This window comes from Heterodontus francisci, unplaced genomic scaffold (genome assembly GCF_036365525.1).
Source record: "Heterodontus francisci isolate sHetFra1 unplaced genomic scaffold, sHetFra1.hap1 HAP1_SCAFFOLD_101_1, whole genome shotgun sequence".
In the NCBI taxonomy this organism is placed as follows: Eukaryota; Metazoa; Chordata; class Chondrichthyes; order Heterodontiformes; family Heterodontidae; genus Heterodontus; species Heterodontus francisci.
This window is the reverse complement of record NW_027141025.1, coordinates 2,101,207-2,108,412: the sequence shown is the minus strand read 5'-3', so window position 1 is coordinate 2,108,412 and position 7,206 is coordinate 2,101,207.

The following is a 7,206-nucleotide window of genomic DNA, read 5'->3' as shown; positions in this document are numbered from 1 at the left end:
GAGAGTGTCAGCGAGTGTCAGAGTGTATCCGAGAGCGACAGAGAGTGTCAGAGAGTGTCAGAGAGTGTCAGAGAGTGTCAGAGATTTATAGAGAGTGTCAGAGAGTGTCAGAGTGTGTCAGAGTGTGTCAGAGTGTGTCAGAGAGTGTCAGAGAGTGTCAGAGAGAGAAAGAGAGTGTCAGAGAGTGATATAGAGTGTCAGAGAGTTTCAGAGAGTGTCTGAGAGTGTCAGAGAGTGACAGAGAGTGACAGAGAGTTTCAGAGAGTTTCAGAGAGTTTCAGAGAGCGTCAGAGAGTGTCAGAGAGTGATAGAGAGAGTCAGAGAGAGTCTGAGAGTGTCAGGGAGAGTCTGAGAGTGTCAGGCAGTGTCAGACAGTGATAGAGTGTGTCAGAGAGTGATATAAACATTCAGAGAGTGTCAGAGAGTGTCAGAGAGTGTGAGAGAGTGTCAGAGAGTGTGAGAGAGTGCCAGAGAGTGTCAGAGAGTGCCAGAGAGTGAGAGAGAGCGCCAGAGAGTGCCAGAGAGTATCTGATTGTGTGTGAGATTGTCAGAGAGTGTCAGAGAGTGACACAGAGTGTCTGAGAGTTTCTGATTGTGTCTGAGATTGTCAGAGAGTGTCAGAGAGTGACAGAATGTTTCAGAGAGTGTCAGGGTGTGTCAGAGTGTATCAGAGAGTGTCAGAGAGTGGTAGAGAGTGGTAGTGAGTGTCTGAGAGTGTCTGAATGTGTCTGAATGTGTCAGAGAGTGTCAGAGAGTGATAGAGAGTGTCAGAGAGTGTCTGAGTGTGCCTGAGATTGTCAGAGAGTGTCAGAGAGAGTCAGGGAGTGTCAGAGTGTATCCGAGAGTGTCAGAGAGTGCCAGAGAGTGTTAGAGAGAGATAGAGAGTGATCGAGAGTGTCAGAGAGTGTCAGAGAGTGATAGAGAGTGCCAGAGAGTGTCAGAGCGATTCTGACAGAGTCAGAGAGTGTCAGAGAGTGTCAGAGAGTGATAGAGAGTGTCAGAGAGTGTCAGAGAGTGATGCAGTGTGTCAGACAGTGTCTGAGATTGTCAGAGTATATCAGAGAGTTTCAGAGAGTGTCGGAGAGTGATAGAGACTGTCAGAGAGTGTCTGAGAGTTTCAGAGTGTATCAGAGAGTGTCAGAGAGTGATAGAGAGTATCAGAGAGTGATAGAGAGTGGTAGAGATGTCTGAGGTGTCAGAGAGTGGCAGAGAGTGTCAGAGAGTGATGGAGAGTGACAGAGATTGTCAGATAGAATCCGAGAGTGTCACGGAGTGATAGGGAGTGTCATAGAGTGATAGAGAGAGAAATAGAGTGTCAGAGAGTGTCAGAGTGTGTCAGCGAGTGTCTGAGAGAGTCTGAGAGTGTCTGAGAATATCAGAGAGAGTCAGACAGAGTCAGAGAGTGTCAGAAAGTGATAGAGAGTGTCAGAGAGTCCCAGAGATTGTCTGAGAGTGTCAGAGAGTGATAGAGAGTATGAGAGAGTGTCGGAGAGTGATAGAGACTGTCAGAGAGTGTCTGAGATTTTCAGAGTGTATCAGAGAGTGTCAGAGAGTGTCAGAGAGTGATGGAGAGTATCAGAGAGTGATAGAGAGTGGTAGAGATGTCTGAATGTGTCAGAGAGTGTCAGAGAGTGATAGAGAGTGTCAGAGAGTGTCTGAGTGTGCCTGAGATTGTCAGAGAGTGTCAGAGAGTGAAAGAGAGTGTCAGAGAGAGTCAGGGAGTGTCAGAGTGTATCCGAGAGTGTCAGAGAGTGCCAGAGAGTGTTAGAGAGAGATAGAGAGTGATCGAGAGTGTCAGAGAGTGTCAGAGAGTGATAGAGAGTGCCAGAGAGTGTCAGAGAGATTCTGACAGAGTCAGAGAGTGTCAGAGAGTGTCAGAGAGTGATAGAGAGTGTCAGAGAGTGTCAGAGAGTGATGCAGTGTGTCAGACAGTGTCTGAGATTGTCAGAGTATATCAGAGAGTTTCAGAGAGTGCCGGAGAGTGATAGAGACTGTCAGAGAGTGTCTGAGAGTTTCAGAGTGTATCAGAGTGTGTCAGAGAGTGATAGAGAGTATCAGAGAGTGATAGAGAGTGGTAGAGATGTCTGAGGTGTCAGAGAGTGGCAGAGAGTGTCAGAGAGTGATGGAGAGTGACAGAGATTGTCAGATAGAATCCGAGAGTGTCACGGAGTGATAGGGAGTGTCATAGAGTGATAGAGAGAGAAATAGAGTGTCAGAGAGTGTCAGAGTGTGTCAGCGAGTGTCTGAGAGAGTCTGAGAGTGTCTGAGAATATCAGAGAGAGTCAGACAGAGTCAGAGAGTGTCAGAAAGTGATAGAGAGTGTCAGAGAGTCCCAGAGATTGTCTGAGAGTGTCAGAGAGTGATACAGAGTATGAGAGAGTGTCGGAGAGTGATAGAGACTGTCAGAGAGTGTCTGAGATTTTCAGAGTGTATCAGAGAGTGTCAGAGAGTGTCAGAGAGTGATGGAGAGTATCAGAGAGTGATAGAGAGTGGTAGAGATGTCTGAGGTGTCAGAGAGTGGCAGAGAGTGTCAGAGAGTGATGGAGAGTGAAAGAGATTATCAGATAGAATCCGAGAGTGTCAGGGAGTGTAGGGAGTGTCATAGAGTGATAGAGAGTGAAAGAGAGTGTCAGAGAGTGTCAGAGTGTGTCAGCGAGTGTCTGAGAGAGTCTGAGAGAGTCTGAGAGTGTCTGAGAATATCAGAGAGAGTCAGACAGAGTCAGGGAGTGTCAGAAAGTGATAGAGAGTGTCAGAGAGTCCCAGAGATTGTCTGAGAGTGTCAGAGAGTGATCGAGAGTATGAGAGAGTGTCAGAGAGTGATGGAGAGTGATAGAGAGTGTCTGAGAGTGCCTGAGGGTGTCAGAGTGTGTCAGAGAGGGTGTGAGAGTGTCAGTGAGTCTCAGAGAGTGTCAGGGACTGTCTGAGAGTTTCTGAGAGTTTCAGAGAGTGTCAGAGATTGTCAGAGAGTGTTAGAGAGTGTCAGAGTGTGTCAGAGAGTGATAGAAGTGTCAGAGACTGACTGAGAGTGTCAGAGTGTATCAGAGAGTGTCAGAGAGTGATAGAGAGTGTCAGAGAATGTCAGAGAGTGATGCAGAGTGTCAGAGAGTGTCAGAGAGTGTCAGAGCGTATCAGAGAGTTTCAGAGAGTGTCGGAGAGTGATAGAGAGTCTCAGAGAGTGTCTGAGAGTTTCAGAGTGTATCAGAGGGTGTCAGAGAGTGATAGAGAGTATCAGAGAGTGATAGAGAGTTGTAGAGATGTCTGAGGTGTCAGATAGTGTCAGAGAGTGTCAGAGAGTGTCAGAGAGTGCCAGAGAGTGCCAGAGAGTGTCTGAGTGTGTCTGATAGTGTCTGAAAGTGTCAGAGAGTGTCAGAGAGTGTCAGACAGTGACAGAGAGTGTCTGAGAGTTTCTGATTGTGTCTGAGATTGTCAGACATTGTCAGAGAGTGACAGAATGTATCAGAGAGTGTCAGGGTGTGTCAGAGTGTATCAGAGAGTGTCAGAGAGTGGTAGAGAGTGGTAGTGAGTGTCAGAGAGTGTCTGAGTGTGTCTGAGATTGTCAGAGAGTGTCAGAGAGTGAAAGTGAGAGTCAGAGAGAGTCAGGGAGTGTCAGAGTGTATCCGAGAGTGTCAGAGAGTGCAAGAGAGTGATAGAGAGAGATAGAGAGAGTCAGAGCGTGGTAGAGAGTTTCAGTGAGTGATAGAGAGTGTCTGAGACTGTCTGAGAGTGTCTGAGAGTGTCAGAGAGTGTCAGAGAGTGTCAGAGAGTGTGAGAGGGTGTCTGAGAGTGTCAGAGTGTATCAGAGAGTTTCAGAGAGTGATAGAGAGTGTCAGAGAGTGTCTGAGAGTGTCAGAGTGTATCAGAGAGTTTCAGAGAGTGATAGAGAGTGTCAGAGAGTGTCTGAGAGTTTCAGAGTGTATCAGAGAGTGTCAGAGATTGTCTGAGAGTGCCTGAGAGTGTCAGAGTGTGTCAGAGAGGGTGTGAGAGTGTCAGTGAGTCTCAGAGAGTGTCAGGGACTGTCTGAGAGTGTCTGAGAGTTTCAGAGAGTGTCAGAGATTGTCAGAGAGTGTTAGAGAGTGTCAGAGTGTGTCAGAGAGTGATAGAAGTGTCAGAGACTGACTGAGAGTGTCAGAGTGTATCAGAGAGTGTCAGAGAGTGATAGAGAGTGTCAGAGAATGTCAGAGAGTGATGCAGAGTGTCAGAGAGTGTCAGAGAGTGTCAGAGTGTATCAGAGAGTTTCAGAGAGTGTCGGAGAGTGATAGAGAGTCTCAGAGAGTGTCTGAGAGTTTCAGAGTGTATCAGAGGGTGTCAGAGAGTGATAGAGAGTATCAGAGAGTGATAGAGAGTTGTAGAGATGTCTGAGGTGTCAGATAGTGTCAGAGAGTGTCAGAGAGTGTCAGAGAGTGTCAGAGAGACATAGAGAGTGTCAGAGAGTGATATAGAGTGTCAGAGAGTGCGAGAGAGCGCCAGAGAGTGTCAGAGAGTGTCTGAGAGTGTCAGAGAGTGTCAGGGAGTGATAGAGAGTATCAGAGAGTGTCAGAGAGTGATAGAGAGTGTCAGAGTGTGTCAGAGAGTGATAGAAGTGTCAGAGACTGTCTGAGAGTGATGCAGTGTGTCAGAGAGTGTCTGAGAGTGTCAGAGTGTATCAGAGAGTTTCAGAGAGTGTCGGAGAGTGATAAGGTGTTTCAGAGAGTGTCTGAAAATGTCTGAGAGTGTCTGAGAGTGTCAGTAATTGATAGAATGTGTCAGAGAGTGTCTGCTAGTGTCAGAGAGTTTCAGAGAGTGATACAGACTTTCAGAGAGTGCCTGAGAGTGTCAGTGTCTGTCAGGCCGTGTCAGAAAGTGATAGAGAGTGTCAGAGAGAGATAGAGAGCGAGAGAGAATGAGAGAGAGTGTCTGAGAGCGTCAGAGAGTGATGGAGAGAGTCACAGAGCGTCTGAGAGTGTCAGGGAGAGTCTGAGAGTGTCAGGCAGTGTCAGACAGTGATGGAGTGTGTCAGAGAGTGATATATACATTCAGAGAGTGTCAGAGAGTGTGAGAGAGTGATAGAGAGTGCCAGAGAGTGATACAGAGCGCCAGAGAGTGCCAGAGAGTGTCTGATTGTGTCTGAAATTGTCAGAGAGTGTCAGAGAGTGATAGAGAGTGCCAGAGAGTGATAGAGAGCGCCAGAGAGTGTCTGAGTGTGTCTGATACTGTCTGAAAGTGTCAGAGAGTGTCAGAGAGTGACAGAGAGTGTCTGAGAGTTTCTGATTGTGTCCGAGATTGTCAGAGAGTGTCAGAGAGTGACAGAATGTGTCAGAGAGTGTCAGGGTGTGTCAGAGTGTATCAGAGATTGTCAGAGAGTGTCAGAGAGTGAAATAGAGTGTCAGATAGAGTCAGGGAGTGTCAGAGTTTATCCGAGAGTGTCAGAGAGTGCAAGAGAGTGAAAGAGAGAGATAGAGAGAGTCAAAGCGTGGTAGAGAGTTTCAGTGAGTGATAGAGAGTGTCTGGGACTGACTGAGAGTGTCAGAGAATGATATAGAATGCCAGAAAGTGTCAGAGAGTGTCAGAGAGTGTCTGATAGTGTCAGAGTGTAACAGAGAGTTTCAGAGAGTGTCAGAGTGTGATAGAGAGTGTCAGAGAGTGTCTGAGAGTTTCAGAGTGTATCAGAGAGTGTCAGAGATTGCCAGAGAGTGATAGAGAGTGTCAGAGTGTGTCAGAGAGTGATAGAAGTGTCAGAGACTGTCCTAGAGTGATGCAGTGTGTCAGAGAGTGTCTGAGAGTGTCAGAGTGTATCAGAGAGTTTCAGAGAGTGTCGGAGAGTGATAAGGTGTGTCAGAGAGTGTCTGAAAATGTCTGAGAGTGTCTGAGAGTGTCAGTAATTGATAGAATGTGTCAGAGAGTGTCTGCTAGTGTCAGAGAGTTTCAGAGAGTGATACAGACATTCAGAGAGTGCCTGAGAGTGTCAGTGTGTGTCAGGCCGTGTCAGAAAGTGATAGAGAGTGTCAGAGAGTGATAGAGAGCGAGAGAGAATGAGAGAGAGTGTCTGAGAGCGTCAGAGAGTGTCAGAGAGTGTCTGAGAGTGCCTGAGAGTGTCTGAGAGTGTCTGAGAGTGTCTGAGAGTGTCTGAGTGTGTCAGAGAGTGACAGAGAGTGACAGAGAGTTTCAGAGAGTTTCAGAGAGATTCAGAGAGTGTCAGAGAATGATAGAGAGAGTCAGAGAGAGTCTGAGAGTGTCAGGGAGAGTCTGAGAGTGTCAGGCAGTGTCAGACAGTGATAGAGTGTGTCAGAGAGTGATATAAACATTCAGAGAGTGTCAGAGAGTGTGAGAGAGTGCCAGAGAGTGATAGAGAGTGCCAGAGAGTGATAGAGAGCGCCGGAGAGTGCCAGAGAGTGTCTGATTGTGTCTGAGATTGTCAGAGAGTGTCAGAGAGTGATAGGGAGTGCCAGAGAGTGCCAGAGAGAGTCTGAGTGTGTCTGATAGTGTCTGAAAGTGTCAGAGAGTGTCAGAGAGTGACACAGAGTGTCTGAGAGTTTCTGATTGTGTCTGAGATTGTCAGAGAGTGTCAGAGAGTGACAGAATGTGTCAGAGAGTGTCAGGGTGTGTCAGAGTGTATCAGAGAGTGTCAGAGAGTGGTAGAGAGTGGTAGTGAGTGTCTGAGAGTGTCTGAATGTGTCAGAGAGTGTCAGAGAGTGAAAGAGAGTGTCAGAGAGTGCCAGAGAGTGATAGAGAGAGATAGAGAGTGATCGAGAGTGTCAGAGAGTGTCAGAGAGTGATAGAGAGTGCCAGAGAGTGTCAGAGAGATTCTGAGGTATCAGAGAGTGTCAGAGAGTGTCAGAGAGTGATAGAGAGTGTCAGAGAGTGTCAGAGAGTGATGCAGTGTGTCAGAGAGTGTCTGAGATTGTCAGAGTATATCAGAGAGTTTCAGAGAGTGTCGGAGAGTGATAGAGACTGTCAGAGAGTGTCTGAGAGTTTCAGAGTGTATCAGAGAGTGTCAGAGAGTGATAGAGAGTATCAGAGAATGATAGAGAGTGGTAGAGATGTCTGAGGTGTCAGAGAGTGGCAGAGAGTGTCAGAGAGTGATGGAGAGTGAAAGAGATTTTCTGATAGAATCCGAGAGTGTCAGGGAGTGATAGGGAGTGTCATAGAGTGATAGAGAGAGAAAGAGAGTGTCAGAGAGTGTCAGAGTGTGTCAGCGAGTGTCTGAGAGTGTCAGAGAGTGACAGAGAG